Source organism: Pongo abelii, chromosome 9 (genome assembly GCF_028885655.2).
Source record: "Pongo abelii isolate AG06213 chromosome 9, NHGRI_mPonAbe1-v2.0_pri, whole genome shotgun sequence".
In the NCBI taxonomy this organism is placed as follows: domain Eukaryota; kingdom Metazoa; phylum Chordata; class Mammalia; order Primates; family Hominidae; genus Pongo; species Pongo abelii.
This window is the reverse complement of record NC_071994.2, coordinates 21,023,596-21,047,218: the sequence shown is the minus strand read 5'-3', so window position 1 is coordinate 21,047,218 and position 23,623 is coordinate 21,023,596. Positions and strand designations below refer to the sequence as shown.

The 23,623-nt window shown below is 37.1% G+C and overlaps 1 protein-coding gene across 47 annotated transcripts in view; it reads right to left on the bottom strand.

The window, feature by feature from the left end:
• Positions 1 to 23,623, bottom strand: part of PHF21A (PHD finger protein 21A) — a 190,750-nt gene that overhangs the window by 165,878 nt on the left and 1,249 nt on the right. For 3 of the 47 annotated variants that reach the window (XM_063728459.1, XM_063728439.1, XM_054524435.2), the window contains exons 1-3: positions 23,097 to 23,285; positions 22,106 to 22,164; positions 21,290 to 21,513 (exon numbers count right to left, since the gene is read on the bottom strand). The exons of 23 other annotated variants lie outside the window; for them this stretch is intronic. The gene's annotated coding sequence lies outside the window, so the exon portion shown is untranslated. Of the gene's footprint in view, positions 1 to 1,547; positions 12,847 to 21,289; positions 21,514 to 22,105; positions 22,165 to 23,096; positions 23,286 to 23,623 lie in introns of those variants that run through there. 21 more of the 47 variants (XM_063728438.1, XM_054524398.2, XM_063728457.1 and 18 more) reach the window with 15 other exon arrangements.

Below are 23,623 nucleotides of genomic sequence, written 5' to 3'. Positions count from 1 at the left end.
ACCATCCTCTCCTGATTTTCTTTCTCAACTCTCTGGCTACTCTCCTTGGTTTCTTTTGCTGGTTCCTCCTTGACTCCAACACCTCAAAATGTGGAACTGTCCCAGGACTCAGTTCTTGGAACTCTTCCCCTTAGGTGATCTCACACAGTCTCATGGCTATAGAAGGATCTACACACTGGCAATTCCCAATGTTTATCTCTAGCACATATCCTTCCCCTGAATTCCAAACTCATATACCCAACTGCCCACTCAACACTGGTCAAATAGGTATCTCAAGCTCAACACATCCAAAACTAAACTCCTGACTACCTCTCCCCTAACTTCCTCCTCAGAGTCATTCCCATCTCAATAAATGGTAACTCCACCCCCTCAGAAGAAAAAATCCTAAAAGTCATCTTAAGACTCTTCTGTTTCCACACTACACATCTACTCCAACAGCCAACCATGTGCCTCTACCTTCAAAATATATCCACCATGACCCCTTGTCTCAACTCTCCTACCACTTCCCTGGTCCAAGTCCCCTTCACGTTTCACCTGGATAATTGCAACAGCCTCCTAACTGGCCTCCCCAATTCTACCCTAGCCCCGCTAAGGTATATTCTCTCGCGAGCCAGAGTAAGCTTTTCAAAATCCAAGACAGATCTTGTTACTCCTCTGCTCAAAGCCCTCCAGTGGCTTCCCATCATACTCCGAGAAAAGATGAAGTTCCTTTCAATGGCCCACAGGCACTGAGTGATTTGGGCCTCTGCCACTCGAAGCCGTCCCATCTCCCTATCACTCAATCCGTTCCAGCAACACTGGCCTCTTTTCCGTACTTCAGACCCTCCAGGCAAGTTCCCTTCTTGGGGCTCTGGAACATTCTTTTCCTCCAAATATCTTCATGGCTCACTCCCTCAAATTATTAAGGAAATCTACAGCAGTTGCAGGAGCAAAAGAATACTAAAATAAAGACTAAAACTATAATCAGAATTGTTCCGCTCCCCAACTTTTACTTATGCTCTTCCTTATAACAAGAATAATACCTTTTTACCCTCTCTCTAACTATCCAAATCTCACCCACACACTAGGGTCCAGATAAAGACTCGCAGATTAACAGAGACCTGCTCAAACCATCCTAATTCCCAATTCAGCCTTTGTTTAAACTCTTAAGGTGTTTATCCTCTTTCTCATTCATTTTCAAATTTAACCACACACTGCCTCACATTTTAATCTAACCTATATGACATCTCCCTAACTAGAACACACACACACACATACACAAAAGAATAGAATACCTTGTACAAGTAGTTCTCAATCCTAGATCAGGATAACACATAAAACTTCAAAAAATACAGGTTCACAGGCCCTACCCTTAAAGATATTGAATATATTATGTCTTATTTAGAACCCATAGATCTGTATTTAAGTTCCCCCAAAAGATTCTAATAGGGAGCCAGGATTAGAAACCATTGCCTGCCTTACAGTACTCTATTTCCTTCAGTACCTAGGAAAGTAGGCCTTCAAACAGCCTAAAACTAGAATGGACACCTCAGAGGGCAGATCCATACCTTCATTTCACGGAGGAACAGAGGTCCAAGAAGTCCAGATGACTAGCTAAAATCTACAAAGATAATGACAGGCAAAGTTCAGCCTAAAACCCAGATTGATTGCTCTCAATCTAGGAATCTTTCCATTAGACTGTACATAAATAAATGAAAGTAATAAAAATCCACAATTCACAGATGGGTGTAGTAAACACTGATTATCTATTACTTGACCAGTGGTTGTAGTGTCTAAGTTCTAAAACAGTGCATATTAACTTCTATATGCTTGAAAAATGTTAGCCACACTAGCTAATAAAAGACTTTGAGGCCAGAGGGTAATTACAGGAAGGCTTTTAAGTAAAATAAAAAACAAAACAATTTTTCTAAGTCTTCTTACAATATATACAAAAACTGTTAGAACCATTTTTTATGGTTGAGAAGAAATAGCAGAAATAAATAGAAAGAAGAAATCTTGCTTCCTCACTCTATAAAGTACAAAAATTCTTATTCACAAGTTTCCATAGCTCTCACAAAGCTGTTTTCTGAGTCTAATCATCATAACGAAAACTTAATTATAGATCAGACTTAGTAAATCACTCCATATCCCAAGACAACTCAAACTCTATCTGAATAATCAGTTAACCTCAGGAATAAAATTCTTGTCATTAACAACAAAAAAACAACTCAGGTATCTATAAGGCATTATAAAAGAGTTTGAGCTTATTTTGGTGTACAGGGATTTAAGGAAGTGCCTCCTATTAACACTAATGGGAGTTCTGGGTGTAAACCATAAGCACCAAGGAGGAGGATCAACGCCCAGCACTGCATCTGTGAGAACCCTTTCTATTGCACTAACCGTAACTACTGGGAGTTGTTCGCTCAGAAATGGGATAATAGACCCAAACTCCTATGTCTCTAAAGCACAAGATAATTCAAATAAAAGTCACTAAGAAAGGTCAATGCTAGATACCAGATTTTAAAAATAAACAAGAAAAAGTTAAACTAAAAGAACAATTAACACATTAAGAAAATTTTATAAAATAGCATCAACATACACAGAAGAAATTAGTAAATTGCTAGAGAAAAATATCTCACACAAAAATAAATTCAACAAGATTAAAACAACCAAATTTTAAAAAATTAAAGCACAGTGAACCCAACTATAGCCAGAAGCTTATCCAGAGAAACACATACACACAAAACAAAACTCAACTCCTCCCTGATGGAGCCCTCAGTATACTATAGTCCTTGCTTTAAACACAGAAGAAAACTCCTGCTGCACTGATAGCCAAGAATAATCAGAGTACTTCCAGATAAATGGACAGTGATCACAAGCTGCTGAGGACGAGCAAAACTAACTAAATAAAAATTATAGCACCTTATTGTGTTCCATCTTGCCTCACTTCTCAATATAGCACTGCTGTACTCACTAGGCTGGAAAATGAGCAGGTGCCTTTCAGGCTACAGAAAAATTAGACACACACACACACACACACACACACACACACCCTAAACACAAACACAAACACAAAGGGAATGATACTCTTTCACTTGAAAGGGCTTAAAAAATGCAAGGCTTTGCTGCAGGCCTAGAAAACTCAGAGTAGGCCTTACCGAAGAAGTGAGAAAAAAGCCAAGGTTTATTCCAAATCCACATTTCAAGCACTAAAAGAATTAACATTTATTTCAGTTAAAAGGTTTTGGCAACAATCCATTTTTTAAAAAGGAAAGAGAAATTAAGATTTTCCCTGTTTCCAGCCTGAAAGAAAATTAGAATCTCTTCTCTCTCACTATACAGGTTTAGCTCCACAACACAAATAAAAAAGAACCCTGACTTTAGGCCTAAAAACTAAAAATGCTTCCATACAATTTACATTTTTAAAAAAATCTTTGTAGTCCAACATATTGATCCTTTCTCACCACTGCTATCCTTAATGAACATTTATCTTTTTATCAGTACTTTGAAATGTCAATGAGAAGCGGAAGCAGCTACAATACACTAGGAATTTTAACTTTTGAAACAAAAACCACAAAGAAACAGGAGTCTGAAACATGCCTCAATCACGCTGATAAGTAAGTAGTCCTAAAACTTGAAAGTGAAAGCAATACAGACCTCAAAAAGAAGTTGTTTGCTTGATATTAATGCTAGCCTTTAAGACCAAAAATATGTTCTGTTACAGAAGACTGAAATCAGGGCTTCCATTAACCTTGTTTAAAAAAAAAAAACAAAAATCCCATGAGCATGGATTTTTTTTCCTAAGTCTCTTCATCAGAGCAGCATGGGGTCCCATTAGGCACCCTATTTTACTTCCACCTTATAAATAACGTTAGCTATTCGCTATTTCCATGGAAACCAAGTAGAGAGAAACCCACTTAAATGAATATCGGTTAAAAGAATAAGTTTTATTTTAGAAAGGTTTTGCTGCTATAGATGAACTCTTCTGGGGAATACTACAAAGTCTTCTTAAGTATAATTTTTAAAAATATATCTTTGGTGTAGAGGGAACTTATTAAAGGTCCTGTTAAATAAGTATACTCCTTGCACTAAATGATAGATGCCAAATAACATCATAACATTAAAGACACATTTTCAATGCACAGGGGTTTAAATGCACAACTTCCACTAACTATGTTTCCCCATGCATTGGGGTGGAATAATTACACCTATGGGTCTGATTTAAACTAATGCAACAAAATAAATTCAGAAATAAGGCTACCATTACCTTGTAGTGACTCCTAATGAACACGCCCCACAACTGCAGGCATAGGTACAACTTACAGTGCAAAGAAGAGCAAACAAGGGAGCACGTAACAAGTTTCTAACCACTGTTACCACGTCTAAAGATAGCAGGCAGTCAAAAGTACCTCCTCGACAAACCATTTTATAAGTGAAACAAGCATTCCTTAACCAATACACACATTCGGGTTAAATAGAAATAGAATATGCACAAGAAGGAAGTGTGGAACAAGACTTGTGACCTGCAACTTTAAGCTGACTTATATATTGTCCTGCTTATGCTAAGAAACGGCGGTCCATACAACCACCACAGATAAGAAAGTGTACATAAAATAAAATGCAACTCCTAAGAACACAAGCTCAAAACTAATAATCTCAGAACTTCTAAAAGCAGAAGGAGTAAGAAAAGCTAAAATCTTTCCAGCAGGCATGGTTCTTCATTAAGTTAGTGGTGGCTCAGACATCTTCAGTAAGTTAAAAGACAAATGAAAATACTATCCTAAAAGGGATTACCAGTATTAAACTAACAATGTATGAAAAGAACATTCTCATACACATTTTTCCTTTGAGTATACCAATGTATCTAACTGTAGTGCATGTTTTGAAAACACAAAGTTACTTTCCTGTTATGTTTTACACACTATAAATAAAGATTGGCAAAATGCTGGTAATTGTTAGTTAGGGAATAGGTACGTGGGGTTATATTATTCACTCTATTTTTATAAATGTTTTTAAATTTCCATAATAAGAAGTTATTTAAAATCCTATAAAGGCTCTTGTCTCAAATATTTTTCTCTATGTATAATTAAATAACAGATGAAATGCCTGGTATAGATCTTAGAAGCTACTGAACTGATTGACTGATTGAGACAGTGTCTCGCTTTGTTGCCCAGGCTGGAGTGCAGTGGCATGGCACAATCACAGCCTCACAGCCTCGACCTACCAGGCTCAATCAATCCACTCAGCTCAGCCTCCCTAATAGCTGGGACTACAGGCACATGCCACCGCACTCGGCTAATTTTTGTATTTTTTGTAGAGACAGGGTTTCGCCATGTTGCCCGTGCTGGTCTCTCTTTTTTTTTTTTTTTAATACGGAGTCTCGCTCTGTCGCCAGGCTGGAAGCAGTGGCGCAATCTCGGCTCACTACAACCTCTGACTCCTGTGTTCAAGCGATTCTCCTGCCTCAGCCTCCTGAGTAGCTGGGATTACAGGCACGTGCCACCATGCCCAGCTAATTTTTGTATTTTTAGTAGAGACGGGGTTTCATCATGTTAGCCTGGATGGTCTCAAACTCCTGACCTTGTGATCCACCCACCTCGGCCTCCCAAAGTGCTGGGATTACAGGCATGAGCCACTACACCCGACCAGAAGCTACTGATTTTAAATCCAGCACAGACATTAACTCAACATGTAACCGTAATTAATTTCCAAGTTTTATTTTTCTTACCAAACAATTATGTTAACAATTTAAAACCACTAAGAGAAATCTAAAAAGGAAAGTGTCTGCTACTTTGCAACTATCAACCAATGACATGTAAAAAGATCAATATATAATAAGGCATCAGTCGTATTCTGTATTTACAAATCAAGGAAAGAAAGCCTAGTCTTCTCAATTAATAAATCAAAATATTTTAGCAATTCACAACACCAAAATTTCCATTTTTTAATTCTCCAATTAGGTCCACGAGACTAGAGAGCAATCTAATAAATTAATGCTTATTTTAGTTAAGTAACATGCCTGCCTCTTCCTCAACTTTGCCTCTATCTCACCCCAACCAGAAAATACAGCAATTTCTGAGGTAAAAAGGTATTTTTCTATTCTCTCCCTTAGTCCAGATATAAAGTATTTTACAAATATTCAGTTACTGTGCAAGTGATTTTAAGCTATCCATTCTCCAAATTCCAACTGAGGGCCCAAAGTAGGGGGTATCCCCACAAACTGTCAAAGCTTAAGGTTTTGATAATAGCTCAGTATCTCCCTGTTTAAAAACTAATAATTACAACGGTGTTTTGTTTTTAAGAGAAATAGAAATAAAACAGTGGTGCTAGAAGGGAAGGATGAACAACAGGCAGGGGACGGAAAGAGACCATCGAGAGAGTAAGCAGAGAAGCAGGAAAGGAAAGGCAACAGAGGGAGTCTGGGCAATCACCGGCGGCATCTCTACACAGGAGCATCACCGGCTGGACAGGGTCCTGCAGAGCTGAAATGGGACTGCACCCCCGTCACATACAGCACCACTTTTTACAGATTAAGCAGGGACAAACTGATTTTCAAAATTGTGTAATTCTTTAATTCAACCCCCAAACGCTTGTAGAATCTCTTTCTAACACATATTTATCAAAATGAAATATACTTCTAAACTTTCTACAATTCCATTCAACCAACTGAAACAACTTTTACAAATTCTGCAAAGAGCTAAAGTAAACTTAATACTATATATTTGCTATGCTAATTTTAAAACTATAATGCTTTACTTAATGGTCACTCTATTGCAAAGTAAGATTACAATTATTTAATTGAAAGATAACTATACAACCCATTATAAAATTGCTTAGTTTTAAAAATATCTGTCGAGCCAAAGTACAACACTTTATTTTTTTAAAAACTCGTTGGAATTTCTCCTCAGAAACGAGATACAATGTTTTAGGAACAGGGACAAAATAAAATATACACCAATTCACCTATAGTAAATACACCTATTCACCTACTAGACCTTTATCAAATGGTACAGCTGGGTTAGTGAGAACAAAAAGTTAATAGGAGCCATTATGTTACTTTAACTTAAATTCTTGCTAAGGGTAACATACGCCATATTCAGAATGTTTTGGTAAGCTATTACAAATACATTTATTGAATCACAGAAAAAACGTTATCAAGGATCAAAGACCCAAAACGTTCAGATCCTGATCAGTAGTGAATGAACAAAGTTAATTATATTTTACACTTAATGATCTTTCCCCTTACCTCATTTACTGGTTTCACTTACAAGACAGAGAGATACGTAAGACAGATACATACATACATTCTAATGGATATATTAACTCAATTATTTACCCCAAAACCCCTCAAATCTGAGGAGATCATTGTACCTTTTCTCATAATCAACTTGTTCTCAGGCTCAGTTTCTAGGCTCAATATAGGTAGCTTATGACAATTAAATATAGAAAGAAAATAACAGTTACCATAAGAAAACATCAGGCACCAAATGAGAGGAAATTTCACAAAGGCAAAATGCCCAAAATCAGAAAGCAAATAAACTGTGCCCATCATTATTAGAAAGCATTTGTATGCCACTTTTATATCTCTGGGGTTCTACAATTGTTTCCATTAGTTGTTACACCCAAGCATGAGTTCTCAAGGGTTAAATAAACACAATTTGTCAGACCCAATGGACTGACCAGCTGATGAGTATTTAAGACTTGAAAGTTACAATGCCTAGTCTACTACTGACTTGATTCTAAGAGACCTACTATAAACTGCATCAATATCTTGGCGCTGGTCTCACCAGCTGTTGAGAAAAAAAAAGAAAACCTTATATCACTATGGGTTTTAATAAACATTAAATCCCCTAAAATATTTAGCAGGCTTTGTTAAAACTGACATATTCCCATGTATTTTCTGTTTTTCCCAGAGGTATTCACAAATAAGAACTCATTAGATAACACTTTTATCATCTATACTCTTTATCACCATGCATTTCAAGGGAGAAAAAAACCTCTCCAGCTAAATTGTTCCATATTTACTCTTTTCCCATAAACTTTTAGTGGGACTGTAATAATAACAATAACAATGATAAGAGCAGCTATCACGATTGAGTGTCTCAAGATTTCCTCATTTTATTGTCACATGAACCCTAGGAGGCTGGTATTACCATCTCTGTATCACAGATGAAGAAACTGAAGTCCCAGTGACCAGCACAGTGGTATGCAGCATGTATGTGATACATCTTTATTGGAGTGAGCTTAAATAATTAGTCCAAGGTCACACATTAAACTTTAAGTGGTTATACTGAGATTCAAATACTGGAGTCAGATGCCAAAGCTCAGGCTCTTATCCTAATACTTGTCTCAATCCTTGAGAAGAGAAGAAAGGAGCAGAAAACTAAGCTTAAGTACCATTTATTTAGTACTTACTATGTGTCAGGCACTTCTACTAGTATATACATTAACTCACTTATTCCTCACAACCACTTCATTTTATTCAAATTTTACAGGTGAAGAAACTGAGGCAGAGGCAGAGCAGGAAGTCATTTGGCCACAGTCAGAGCTAATACGTGGCAAAGCTAGGATTTGGGCCCATGCAAAGTGGCTCCTGCACTAACATTCTTAACCTCTGTGTTCTACTGACATGCTATAAACTCCCCTTCACTCGAATTACATGAAAACAAAACTTTTAACCTTTTTACCAAATTACTAAATTGTAAGCTTCACTGAGAGAAAACTAGTAGTGCTTTCCAAGCATGTGCGCCAGACGTCTTTACAGGCACACAGGACATGCCCCTGATGATTAGATCATTGCACGACTCAGGAAGTAGCACACTGTAAATCTGGTTAAGAGCCCCCAGCCCACCTTTCTCCACACTCAGACCCACATTAACCAGGAACTGCAAGAAATGGGCAATTCAGAGACGTCCCTGTGCAATCTTCTATAAAATGAATGTCACTCTGAAAATATCCCAGTGTGTACAGTACCCTTCCATCACCCCTTCTTCTTCCCAAACACCATAAAAAAAAAAACAAAAGGAATGAATGAGTCTAAGCTACTTAAAAATCATAACAAATGTCCAATGATAACTACAAATTTAAATGAGAAAAAAGCAAAATTCTCATAATTTTGTAACTTGTCCAAATTTTACATTTAAAAAGCACTAGGCCTCTTTGAAAGACTCAATTCTTAGACTACCTTCTTATCATAAATGTGCCTTGAAGGACGCAGAGAATTTTTGCTTCAGATTCTGAATATCTTGATAGGTGTATTTAAAACAAAAAACATGACTATTGCAGTATAAGTTATTGGGCTTTTTATACTAATATCTAATAGCATGACAATGTATTTAATTACACAAATATAAGTATTAGGCACAGATTTAATATTTGTATATTAACACATAATACACAGAAAATAAATACAAGGAACAGGACTGGACCTAAAGGTACTGAGAACCTGACACAATGAAAACAGGAACTATTGCAGCTCCCTCCATTGACATCGTAAAGTTGCCACATTTTCTGGGCTCTCTTTTGAATTAATGTGGCATCTGTTCCAAGTACAGCATGCTAACATTTTACTAAAAGATATTTTCATTCTACATTTGTATCTGATTTGCTTTTTATTTGAACTCCTGTTTTATTTCAATGGTCATTATTTCTGTATACCAAGTTGTCAATTTGGCATTCCTAATCTATCTCCCCTGAGCACAAAAGGGTGGGGGGGAACCATCAGCTTAAAACTCTCTAACAGCAATAATTACAATATGTTTTGCATATAGATTAAATAAAGAAAATAAACAGCACAAAGATTTTTGTAGGCTTTTTAGTATCAAGTCCTGATAAGTTAACGGCATCTGTTCCTTTCAGAAAAAGAATTCTGCTCTGAGGTGTTGGGGGTTGGGGGAAGTAAACAAATACTAAATAGAATAATTCAAGTTACAAAGTTTGGTCTTCAAGATACGATGATTTCAATAATTTGCACATATCCAACTCCATCCACTGATAATTGCTTTTTAAGACATCTTCAAAAATGCTGCAGCAACAAGCCAAATACAACCACTTGTACTTAACATGCATGCTGCATACTCCACAATGTTACGTCACATCAGGCACAGAGAAGACGCTTACCAAGCTATCCTGCATTCTATAAACTGCCTAACAACAGAAAAACGCACTGCCATCTCAATGGGAGTAGAAGCTATCAGGGCAGGCAGCCCTTTCCCTTTTGGTCAACTCTGAGGAAAACAAATAAGGTTTATATTTCTGTCTTTCAAAGCTCACCTCTCTCCAGGCCTATACTTTCAATCCTTCAGCCTTTCACAGAAAGAAAGGCTGTTTCTTTAAAATTAAAAAGCTGCAAAAGATCACTCCAACTTAAAAGTCCCACACCTTTTACCAACTGTCCTCCAGCTGTCCCCACGGCTGCCTCTTCTGCAGGAAGAATGGCCTATCTTGAGCACTCGTCTCCAAGTGGGTGTGGGTACCCTGAGGAAGGGAGCCACTGGGAAGAAATTATTACAACTTATATTTTAAAATCTCATCCTTCTAAAAATTTCAAATTTCCTATATGTTTGATAACATGCATAAAACACTAGTTTAGACTATCATACATTTAACTGGTAACCATAATTTTTAAAAGTGTAGAGAGTACTGGTCAAGATGACTGAGTCTAGAATAAAAAAGGAAAACTAGGCTCTACCACTAACTTAGTCAAATTCTTGTCTCTCAGTTTCACCATCCATAACATTAATTGAGCCCTCTGTACATTATTAGACTAGAATGAACAAGAATAAAATACTCTGTAGGACATGGTCTGAGCCACTCAAAAGGAAAAGCATATTTATGAATGCTACCAATGAGAAAAACTAAACTTGGCTTGTAAAAAACATTGACTACTCTATAGTTTAAATAAACTGCTACATTCTACCAGGTCCAATTCTTAGGATTTTAAGGCAAGGCTTCAGCACTTCGTGGATCTAAAGAAGCATAAAGCACCTTAGATGCAAGGAGTGTATTCTAGGATTAGAAAGGCTTTTTTAAAAACTTCTATAATGAAAACTTTTTATTACCTGTGTAATAAAATTTTTTAATTTAAAAATTACAAAGGTGAATTATGACTAATGATCTTAGCAACAAGTTAAAACTCTCAAAGCTGGAATCAAAAGAGTTCTATTTAATGTAGATTATAAGGCCTTTAGCATGTCTTTCTAAATATAATGCCAGAAAAAATGAACAGCACTCAAATAACTTACTTTTTTTTTTTTTAACTGCATTAAAAAATACTGAGTTACCAGCATAGCATTTGGTAGTGGTTGACTGAGTAGGGATAGGTGGGGATGAGGTCAGCCCACACTACTCACATGAAGTTGTGAAGACCAGGACTAATTCCTATGCAGGGTATCTTTACACTGATTAAGCAGTACTAGTTTGAGTTTCTATTAATTAAAATATTACATGTATTATCTTGGTTTTAAAATCCTACTTTACTTTTTTAATTTTTTCTTTTTTACAGGTTTGCCCCAATTCTTGCCTACTTTACTTTGTAAATGTGAAATAAATGTGTCCTAACAACCTGGAAGAGAGATTACCAGTTTTTTTTAAATGTTATCTGAAAACACAATTGCTCTCTTTATAAGTAGCTACTAGAATAAACTAGAATCATTTAATTCAGAAATGATGCCTCCTAAATTACTTATATAGGACAGAAAACAATGTTGTCATTTTAAATTGATTTTTTTTTAAGTTTTAAAAATAACAATGACCATTTCCGAAAGCACGAGGTACAATCAATCTAGGGCATTAGGTTTGGAATCTTAATGTATAAATCTTACCCACCTCTCTTCCTCCAACCTTACTCCCACTTCCCACATGAGCCCTGTTTTCAAAAATAAACAATTTTAAATAGTCACCTGGAAAAAAGTAAACTTTGAGAGTATTATGGTATAATTAAACTTCTTTAAAAATGTGTGTGTGTGTGTGTGTGTGTGTGTGTGTATATAAAATACATATGTAAATGCGCAGGAAAAGTTTAAAAGTAGGATGGGAACGGAATGACTAATTTTCTACTTTATACATATCTATATTGCTAGAATGACTTTCTAACTTAGATGCACAGCTTTTGTAATATTTCTTGAAAGGACACTTATCTAACACTCTAAAACGTTGATAGTTATATAAGGACTGACTGAAATAGTGAATGTAAACCATTTGCACCTACTAAAAAAATGTATTAAACTAACTTACACCGTGCTTTATAAAGTGCCCAACTTCCAAACTTTAAGAAATAGCTATTAGACCCCACCCCATGCGACGCACTACGCTTGGCAATGGATATACAAGGATAAACAAAGCAGGCACTGTCCCAAATGTCTTCATTTCCATCCCATTCCAATGTTTACTATTTTCAAACTATTCAACCTAACCCAACCAAAATCAACATGAAACAGCCTCAAAATGATACACTGTAGCTGTGGCCATTTCAGTAAATTGAAAACTTCTTTAGTAATTCATTTCTAGGTTTCTATGGGAATTACATAGTTTAGTATAGCATTTTGGACACTTAAGAGCAAGGGCTCAGGAATCAAACCTGGCTTGAATCCAGGTTGTATCATTTGTTACCTATGTGATCTGAGGGAAACCTCTACTTCCTCATTTGTAAAATGGAGGTAGGATAATAATAGTAAATCCTCAGAATATTGCTGTGAGGATTAAAACTAAATGAGATCCTATGTGTAAAAAGGCTTAGCACTATACATAACAAACACTCTTTATTATTGATGACAACAGATAAACCTAAGGTACAAAAACCATTCACAACTTGTCAAACATTTAAAATCTGTCATTTCTCCAAAATGTGTGTATGTCACTTCTCCAAACACAAATATATATATTTATGTAAGTTTGTATATTAACACATAAAAATAAAATTTGCATAGTTAATAAAATTTTTAAAACACAAAAGCTCATAATTAAAATTTTTCATTCCCATGACAACACACCAGTACATTTATATTTATAATATACACACAAATATATCAATGTGTATACTGTTAAGAACTACACCATAAACACACACGTAAACACATGTCAAGAATTTGTCTATTGGGCCAGGCGTGGTGGTTTAGCCTGTAATCCCAGCACTTTGGGAAGCTGAGGCAGGTGGATCACTTGAGATCAGGAGTTAAGAGACCAGTCTAGCCAACACGGTGAAACCCTGTCTCTACTGAAAATACAAAAATTAGCCAGGTGTGACGGCACACGCCTGTAGTCCCAACTACTCGGGAAGGCTGAGGAAGGAGAATCACTTGAACCTAGGAGGCAGTGGTTGCAGTGAGCCGAGATGGGCCCCCTGCACTCCAGCCTGGGCAACAGGGCAAGACTCTGTGTCAAAAAAAAAAAAAAAAAAAAGTACTGGTCTATTGGGAGCAGGGTGGATCACTAATTTTTTGGTTCTAACTCATTATTTAAAATTGTATAATATTAATATTATTAACATGATACAGACAAATATCTTAAAACCCAGCCCCTTATTGATTAAAAATTCAATTTACATACACAACTTTAGTAATATAAAGTACATTCATGAGTATTATCTTATCTAATCCTTTTAATATCATAGTGAAGCAGGCCCTTATTATTATCCCCATTTTACCACTGGGTAAACTAAAGCCCAGCAAGGATGAACTTCCCAAGAGTGTACAGCTACGTGACAGGAGTACACTTAAGACCAAGTCTTCTGACATCATCACAACTGTTTCCTTTATACTGGCCTGGGGCATTTCATTAAAAAAGAAAACTGTGTTCAATAATTTAGGTGTGTCAAAGGTCTCTACACTGAATCCACATGGCTGCCCAGTTTTACTCTCCTTATTTCCTCTCCTGATTTCCAACTTTAGTATTTCAGTAATCACATGGGTACATATAATGATAAAAATATGGAATGAGAATTCCTCCAAACCTGATATTTTCTATATTGGCCCATTAACACCAGGGACGATTTTTCTCCTTATATTTAGCCCTTTGTATTAACTCCTTTGTAACTGCTGAATTTATTTCACTTTAATATTAGGTCTTGAAAAGACAAATTGATGTAATATAAATAAAACAGCTTATAAAGTAGAAGCATATCAGACCAGATTCCATACATTTTGGACACATCTAAGGAATCTATTTAACGTCTAATCTATATATTAACAATTTTTTTTTTTTTTTTTTGAGACAGAGTCTTGCTCTGTCTCCCAGGCTGGAGTGCAATGGCACAACCTCAGCTCACCGCAACCTCCGCCTTCTGGGTTCAAGCGATTCTCCTGCCTCAGCCTCCCGAGTAGCTAGGATTACAGGCACCTACCACCACGCCCAGCTAATTTTCTATTTTCAGTAGAGATGAGGTTTTCCCATGTTGGCCAGGATGGTCTCGAACTCTTGACCTCAGCTGATCCACCCGCCTCGGCCTACCAAAGAGCTGGGATTACAGGCGTGAGCCACCGCGCCTGGCCATATTAACAAATTTTAAATCACAACTATGTCGGGGGGAGGCTGGTATTATTACAGCGGATTGGTTTGCTATATAAACAAGTACTTTAAAAAATATTTCTTGGGCGAGGCGTGGTGGCTCACGCCTGTAATCCCAGCACTTTGGGAGGCCGAGGTGGGCAGATCACTTGAGGCCAAGAGTTAGAGACCAGCCTGGCCAACATGGTGAAACCCCATCTCTACTAAAAATACAACAATTAGCCAGGCATGGAGGTGCATGCCTGTAATTCCAGCTGCTCAAGAGGCTGAGGCATGAGAATTGCTGGATCCTGGGAGGCGGAGGTTGCAGTGAGCCGGTATCGCGCCACTGCACTCCGTATCCAGCCTGGGCAACAGAGCAAGACTCCGTCTCAAATAAATAAATAAATAAATAAAACTAAAGGCAGAGTTTTCTTAAATAAACATGGTAGCCCTCAGCAACAATATTGTAAGAACTTCTCGCAAGAGAAAAAGCTGGAATAAGATACTGGCTAAGCAAGTAAGAAAGGCACTGCCCTGCTTCTGCATACATTCAAACTAAGACATATACATTGCAGCTTACGCTTACATTTTCCAATATCCTCAGGCATCCCTTTCCCTTCTCAAACAGCCAAAAGGGACCAGCTATGCAAATAAAAATACAAGTTCAAGAGCCTAAAAGAAGTCAGCGTCCTAAAAGAGAAAATTAATGTAAAGACTTAAGATTTTTTGAAACTACACTTTCTTTCTGGGGCTGCTTACTGGCCTCCAATACATCAATCCTGTAACACTGTGAACTACAGTGATAGATTGGTACATGCTTCTAAACACAACAGAATTTTCCCAAGGTTACATACACCGTAACAAAAGGGGCATTTTGCAGCATCTTATTTTCCTTAATCAACTAGTTTGGATATTCTACCAGTGCAAACATTGTAAACAATAAATTTTCATTATCTTTTGAACTTTCTGAAGTCAACCAAAGGCTTGTGGTATAGATGCAATGAGTACTAGACAGGCAGAGCTGAATACTAGTCAAAATATTCAGCTACTGGTGTGATAGTCCTTTTGGGGGCATATATCACTTAGGGAGAAACTGAGGAGCAAGGACATTTTACGCACAGCAAAAACATTCTCAGGAATTTGTCACATCATTACCATAAGCCAAAAATCTCAAGGTCTTAGAACAGCCTGAGCTTCTGATCAAATTATATTGTAAAAAGAGAGGAAAAAAATGTGAAGTGTGCTAGTCTTTAAAATAACAGTAACTACTACTACTACTGCTGCTGCTAATTCTAAACGTTTACTGAGCCCTTATTATGTGCCAAGCACTGTGCTAGGCACTGTCATAGATTTTAACAGTTAATCCCTGCAACAACCCTCTGATATTAGTTAATAAAATTAAAGTAGAATCCTCACAACAAAATTTAAACTTTCCAAATAAAAATATAAATAAGTTATTAAAGACGTTTCACCTCTTTCTCTGCCTCAGACTACATTTTCAAGTACTAAATTTACACTAAAACCACATTTATTTTCAGGAATTCCAGTTAAAGCGTACAGATATTCAAGATATTGACAATTATTACAGAAGAATCACAGAACTCTGAAATTAAATACTGACACAGAAAACCTTCCATCCAACCTTACGGAATAACTATCCCCATTTAAAAAAAAAAAGGAACAGCATATATACCAGGCTTGATAATAAGAGGCTTCTCATGCCCACACTAGCAATCAATGATGCCATAATTATAAAGAGATCTGTATCACCACATGCATAAAAATAATTTACATCTGCTAAGTCAAGTTTTCAATATATTATTTTGTGTGTAAACCTTATAGTAGCTGACAAAAAATACAATAAACTAATCCAAGGTAAACTAAAACACTAGGTTGTTTCTGAAGACTCACTTTAGAATTTCAGCAGCATAATAATCATAATATTAGTAATCAAACTACTTAGCAGAAAGTTCTTAGAGGCCTGGGAAGCTGTGTATAAAATGGAGCAGACAAGAGGGAAGGGTTTTCCGTACTGTTTAAATCAACTACAGGTCCCAGCATGCAGTGCTCTAATCTGAAGTTAAGCAAAAACTGCAATGCATACTGGGACTTGTAGTAAGTAAACCACGTTATCACAGCAAGTTTCAAGAAAGTCTGAACTATCTAGCACAATTTGACTATATCTTATTATCAGAGTCTAATCAAATTTAGATCAAATTTATATGTTCTCTGCTGTGGCACACAGTTTCTCTAGCACATACTGGAAAAAGTATCAATATTCAGATCAACATTTTCACATTAGAAAAATCTTACGTAGGAGAAGCACAGAAAAAAATGCTTAAAAAGCAAAAAAACTTGATGTAATAAAAAATACAATTTTTGAAATAGTTTTTTAAAGTTTGAATGGATCCATTTCAACATTCTCTAATCCTCTCCCACAAAAAAGTTTAATTGTTTTGGCCAGACGCGGCGGCTCACGCCTGTAATCCCAACACTTTAGGAGGCCGAGGCAGGTGGATTACGAGATCAAGAGATCGAGACCATCCTGGCCAACATGGTGACACCGTCTCTACTAAAAATACAAAAATTAGCTGGGCGTGGTAGCGCACGCCTGTAGTCCCAGCTACTCAGGAGGCTGAGACAGGAGAATTGCTTGAACCTGGGAGGTGGAGGCTGCAGTGAGCTAATATCGCACCACTGCACTCCAGCCTGGTGACAGTGCGAGATTTGTTCTCCAAAAAAAAAAAAAAAAAAAAAAAAAAAAAGTTTAATTGTTTTAACAGGTTGCTTTTTAACAATTATTCAAGATGTATTTTATAAATAATTTTTCTTGAAGAAAATTCTCAGAAGCAAACATTCCCCATATTCTAATATTGCCCACCAGGAAATAATTTTTATAGTAACATGCACACACCCCATCACAAAAACAAACAAAAAATACTGAAGTTCTGCTTTTGTCAAGTCCTTACTCAATATTTATGCCCTCTATTCCTCACCTCTAATTCCCTACACACACACACACACACACCCCCACACACACACTTCTAGAAAGAACACTTAGAAAAACAGTATTCCAACTACAAGCCCACTTCTCTCATCCACTGACCTCTTCTGAAAACACAAAAGATTTTTTAAGCTATCAGTAACACGTCCAAACACAAGCTGGTAAGTTTGAGCTAGAATTTACATATAAACAGTTGCTACACACCCTCCTATTTTCTGCAAGTCTGTGGAAGGAGGCTGGGAAAGAACTAAGTGCAATCTGCATCAGGAGGCCTAACACAGGTGGTGGGTTATTTTCAGGCAACAGCACCTTCACAAACATGTTTTGGAATATAGTCCAAGAAATTCCTAACAAGGAAAGATAAGCTGGCACACAAATTTAACGCAATCCAGCTAAAAATCATCTGCAACACATGCTACTACATTTCACCATAAAAGTGACGGGCTACTATAAAGGATTTGAAGCTTCATCAATACAACATACTGTCCATAAGGCCAGAGATAGCAGTTGCCATGGTTACTATCACCCACTTTTATCAGGAAATTATTGTCATTACCCCAAAGTTTTGGGTACTTATTTAAAATTTTTAAAAACACACACACAATTTAGGGTTCTGACTGTTAATTGAGTGAAATAATCAACTACTGTTTGATTTGTAAGTATGTCGCTTTGGAGATGCACATGGTTAACAATACTTGGATCTGCAGCAGAAAAAAAATCAATTCCTTTCTGCTGCTCCTTCTCAAGTACTGACAGTTTGTATTCTCAATGCAGCCAAAACAATAAAACAAAACCCATCTTTTTGGCTTCTGTGTTTAAGTTATTTTTTCCCCTAGGCCCACAAACAGAGTCAAAATAAAGCCTAGATCATCAACCTGTTAGGCCTCATCCCCTTCCTATCCCTTCCATACTGGTTCACTTTCTTGACTACTTAGAAAAGCAGAAAACATTTCTGTAACTGATTCCAAAGTATAGAAAAGAATAGTTGCCTTCGACTGAGATATTTTCACCAAAGTCTTTTTTATTTATTTATTTTTTAAGGCAGGGAGAGGGGAGAGACTTGCAGGGTACTAAAAGGGAGAAGTGGAGGAGTATTCAAATTGCCACACAAGTCTAGTGTAAGAAAGTTGCTTTAGAAGAGTCCAAGGGATGGCTGAACCTCACATATAATTTCTAAAAGGGAAGAGTTCACCATAATTTTAAGACTGAATTGAGGGACAAGTAATAGAAAAGTTATTCATAAAAGTCTACTTCAACATTTTCACAAAAGATAACTATTCAAAAATTTAACACACATGTAAGAATTACAGCAAAGCCTACAAAATAGTATGGCCACATATACACACAAACATACAAAGTAGAAAACATAAGCTATTTAAGAAATAATTATCTACAATAAATTCAATGCAATGTTAACATATTATCTCTTTTTTAAAAAATTGCAAAGCAGCGAAAATATACACCTGAGAAAATTAATGTGATCAAAACGTTAAAGAATTCTTAGGCCTACAAAAAAAGCCCATGTACAAAAGCTCTTGAGAAGACAACATAAATCATTAACATTTCCCAGCACAAAATAATATGAAAATTCAAACATGTTTCAAGAAATCAGTTCTAGATATAGATATAAAAGAATTCCATTAAAGGTCAGAGACCTAAAACTTTAATTCCTTCCCTTCTCTCTTTGAATAGTAATTAAATACAAAAGCCTTCAGCAATAAAATACTAAGGATACAAAATTTAAAAGCACATTAATATAAGCTTAACTTCAGTATGTCTTCACAGAAAGCTTTACTATTCACTGTCTGTAGGATGAAAAAGTTAATAACACCCTGAGAGGTTTCATTTTTATCTAAACAGTTAAATGTTTTTCTCACCGTTCACAGAAGCAAGTTTCTATATTTACTTTCTAAAGGGGGCAATTTCAAAAGAATAGTCACTTCTAAAATTTAAGATACTACACCTTTTGATAGGCTCATAAACACAGGGTTCCTAATTATCTATATTTTACTTTAAAATGTTTCTATTCCAAATTTGTGAGCAGAGTTTATAAGAAAGCTGAAACTCAAGGCTTTAAACTTTTGGGTCATTTTTACACAAAAATATTTCAGTGCACTCCTCTAGATTTGAGTAGTCATTTCCTTGTGCGTCCTTCTAAAATAGAAAAACAAAAATGATATATCCACATATACCTAATACTAACACATACAGATATACATCTTTTTCACTGTGAAACAAGCTTGAAAGCTTTAGGAAGTAAGAATTTTTCAGAAAGTTAGCAGAGTCAGTCAAAACATTCAAAACTTGAACCATGACATCTGTTACTCTGTGTCAATAAGAGTCTATAGAAGAATCAGGGAACTTACATACTCACTAAAATCAACTACTATCACATCACATCAATGGAGAAATGAAGAAAAACTGTAATAGGGGACATACAATTCACAGGATCTTTAAAAGGGAAAATGATCTTTTTTTTTTTTTTAATTATGAGAAACTAGGCAGTATTTTTTCAAAAGCAGCTTCAAAACTATAACAAAGACATTCTTGGTAACCACAGCAGTATTTAAAAAACAAAAATTTAGGCCGGGCGCGGTGGCTCACGCCTATAATCCCAGCACTTTGGGAGGCCGAAGCAGGTGGATCACTGAGGTCAGGAGTTCAAGACCAGCCTGACCAACATGGTGATACCCCGTCTCTACTCAAAATACAAAACTTAGCCGGGCGTAGTGGCAGACACCTATAATCACAGCTACTCAGGAGGCTGAGAGGCAGGAGAATCGCTTGAACCTGGGAGGCAGAGGTTGCAGTGAGCCGAGATCACGCCATTGCACTCCAGCCTGGGCAACAGAGCGAGACTCCGTCTCAAAAAATAAAAAAATAAAAAAACTATAGTGTCCAGGGTGCACTTTAAATATATTACTTTCTCAACTGATATGGAAAAAGTTAGCATTTTAAGACAGAAGCTTCTGTCCATGTATTAATTAGTTACCTATCTCAACAACTTAATATCTGCATGCTTTCTTACCATTTATGAAGAACTTTTATATGTATTATCTCATTTGGTCTTACTGAGAAAACAGTATTTTGCCTACAAAATAGACAAAATTCAAAGCAGATTTATCAAACTTTCTAGCATCCCCAAATTTTTAAAACTTTGACACAAAACTTTACAAGCAACCACAGTGGCATGATATTTCCAGTGATAATCAATTCACCTAACACTAACAGAGTTTCAAAGGACCATGTGCTGTAAATGCTATGAAACTGTTAAAGTAGCTATATTCATCTTGATGCAGTTACTGTTATATCAACAATGACCTACCACTGATAGAACTTGACTTACAGTTCAAGAATCTCAGTCTTTGCAGGCTAACTTAAGTACATCAACCATATGTATTTATAAAGCTGAGTGCCTAAAAATTGATCTATATTAAAATCATAGTCTGTAAATCCGAGGGGAAAAAACTACAAGAAGTCTAAAATTTTTTCAACACACTATCCCCCTTTCCAAAATCTCAACTACTCTATATCCTATTTGTATTAATATTATAGGGATGATAACAAGGCTTAAAGCCCTAAATCATACCAACTACTTTTGTTTATAACAATTACAAATAATTTTTTAAAATATGTGCTCAACACCCCACTCATCAACACAAGACTAATTCCCCTTCCAAATAAAATAATTCTAAACAGTGCTCTGTACCAAGGCCCAGAATCCTTAAGCTATCCACAATCACACATCTACTTTGTATAGTCAAAGACTTCACTTTCAAGTAGCAAACATAGTTTATGAATGGAATTTTTAAATGGACTTACTCAAAATCTTTCTGGAACTTTAAGGTGTTAATCCTGTTGCTTAGCTGAAGCTAAGTAGAGCTGTAATAAGTAGCAAGACCCTCAAAATTCAAAAATTTCCTTTATCTTGCTGTAGCACCTCCTGCTGGATAGCATTTAGAGGTCTTCATGTAAGCAGAAGAAGAGTATTTCAGAGGCAGCTCCTTCCAGACGACTGAATAGGAAAAAGGATGGACCCTTCAAAGCTAAAAGAAATAGGCCCCATCCATCACTTATACCTTCTAAAAATACAATTTAGCCCAGGTAGGTGTCTTTTTCATCTATTACTACTCCAGTTCCACAAAGACTTGCCTCAGTCCAAAATACAACATGCTTAAATAAAGCCTGCAAAACTGTCTAAAAACTAAGTTAAAAAGCATTCAATAGCACCCAAGCAAAAAACTTTATTATGGGCAGCCAAGCAATGTCAGTCAAACTGCAAATACTATTATGTTACCAAAAGCAAAAGTCTGATGTAAAAAAAAAAAAAAAGCCCCTGGAATATTCGTAACATGTTAGCCAGATGTTTGTGTTTTGAGAACTTTGTGCACTATTACTATGCTCTTCACTTAAGGATAGTTGTACATCTACAAACGTTTTAAGTACAGAAATTTTTTTATAAGCATTAGCATAACTGCACACAAAATTTCCTCTTTGCCATGAAAAGATAGGTCCTGGGATTTGAAAATGTATTTTTCAGACATTTTTAATGACCCCCTAAAATAAACTAGTTTTAAGCCCACAACACCGATTCCATAAACAAGTGAAGACAGAAGAAGAGAATAAGAAGGAACTTACCAAAATTAAAATGAATAATACTATTTCCAGTAAAAATGTAGTAACAGTTTCCAACAATGCTGTAAACCAAATAAATTGTGAAACTTAAAAAAGGAAGGAGGGGGCCAGTCTTCAAAGACCAAAAGCAAAGCTGACCTATTTATTTCTATTGCTTAGAGTGAACACCAGATGTAAACAAATATCATAAACCAGTACTGAAAAGTATGCTTACATGGTTTAGCCTCAATTTCAGTACCCTTACCAGGCCCTCAATAAAGCTACAGATGTTGGTGAGAACTCGCTCAAAAAGGAGCTAATTCCAACCCCTCGCCTTAAAGAATCCCTATCAAGTGAACCTGTGAAAAGACTTCCTTCCCAGAGTGCACAACTGCTTTAAAAAAAAAAAAAAAAAAAACTTTCATCAGCCCAAATTAATCTGATTCTAATATTCAACTATCCATTATTTATATATAAATGTTCTTCCCTCTCTAACTTCCCCAGCTCGAGCATCTACATTCCTGACACCGACTATTAGCAAAAATGCACAACTCCTTCCCCAGCTATGGGGCAAATCTTTGAAATCCGAAACACAGCCACAAAGTTCACTGTCAAGGCCAGGTGATGAGGCCCACACATGCCCGGACCTTCACTCAGATTTGAAATTCTAGAAATCCATACTCCCAGAGACATCATTTTAAAAACAACACAATGTGGACGTGCAGAGTGAGATCCTCTACTTACAGACCTAAACAAAGAATATTTCAACATATGACCGGAATATGATGACACCAGATTCACCAATGAAAACAAAACCTGCCGACCATTAGCAGTCGTACCCTCATCACAACTCAACTACTTAGAAATCACTCTCGGCACATCTGCACCCGACAACCGGCCTGTGGCCTTCTCCGGGGGTGCAAGCCACAGACAAAGTTGAAAGAAGGCGTTCTCCCCCGGTGCCCAATCTCGATACCAACCCCTCCCCTACCAGGGCCACCTTGCTGCTACCCACCATCGCGAACGTGGTCAGGGGGAAAAAAAAAAAAGAAATCCTAACAGCACCGCTCAGCAGAATAAAGAGACCAAAGAGAGGATGACGAGAAGTGTTGGGAACTGCGTGCACGACGGGGCTGGACCAAACGGAAAGAGTCCCACTCCGCGCGCCCCTCCCCCCGGCGGGGGCGCGGGCGGGGGAGGGGCGGCCGCGGCCCCTCTCGGAGCGGCCTGTCCGCCCCGGCCCGCTCGGGGTCCCGGGGGCGCCCCGCGGCCGCCAGCGGCGGGGGCGAATGCGAGAGGGCCGGCCCCGGGGTGAGGGGTGCAGGCAGACTCTCCGGAATAACAAGTTGCAGAAGAAGAAGAATAAGCGGAATTTCCCCAACGCTGCTCCGGCCACCCAAGACAAATGCACCAACACACTCACACTCACACACACACATACACAAACACACACACTCGGGCCCGGCAGCGTCAGCAGCCGCAGCTTTTTTTTTTTTTTTAAACCAGATCCCTCAGTCACCAAACAAGATGGTTTTCCAAAAA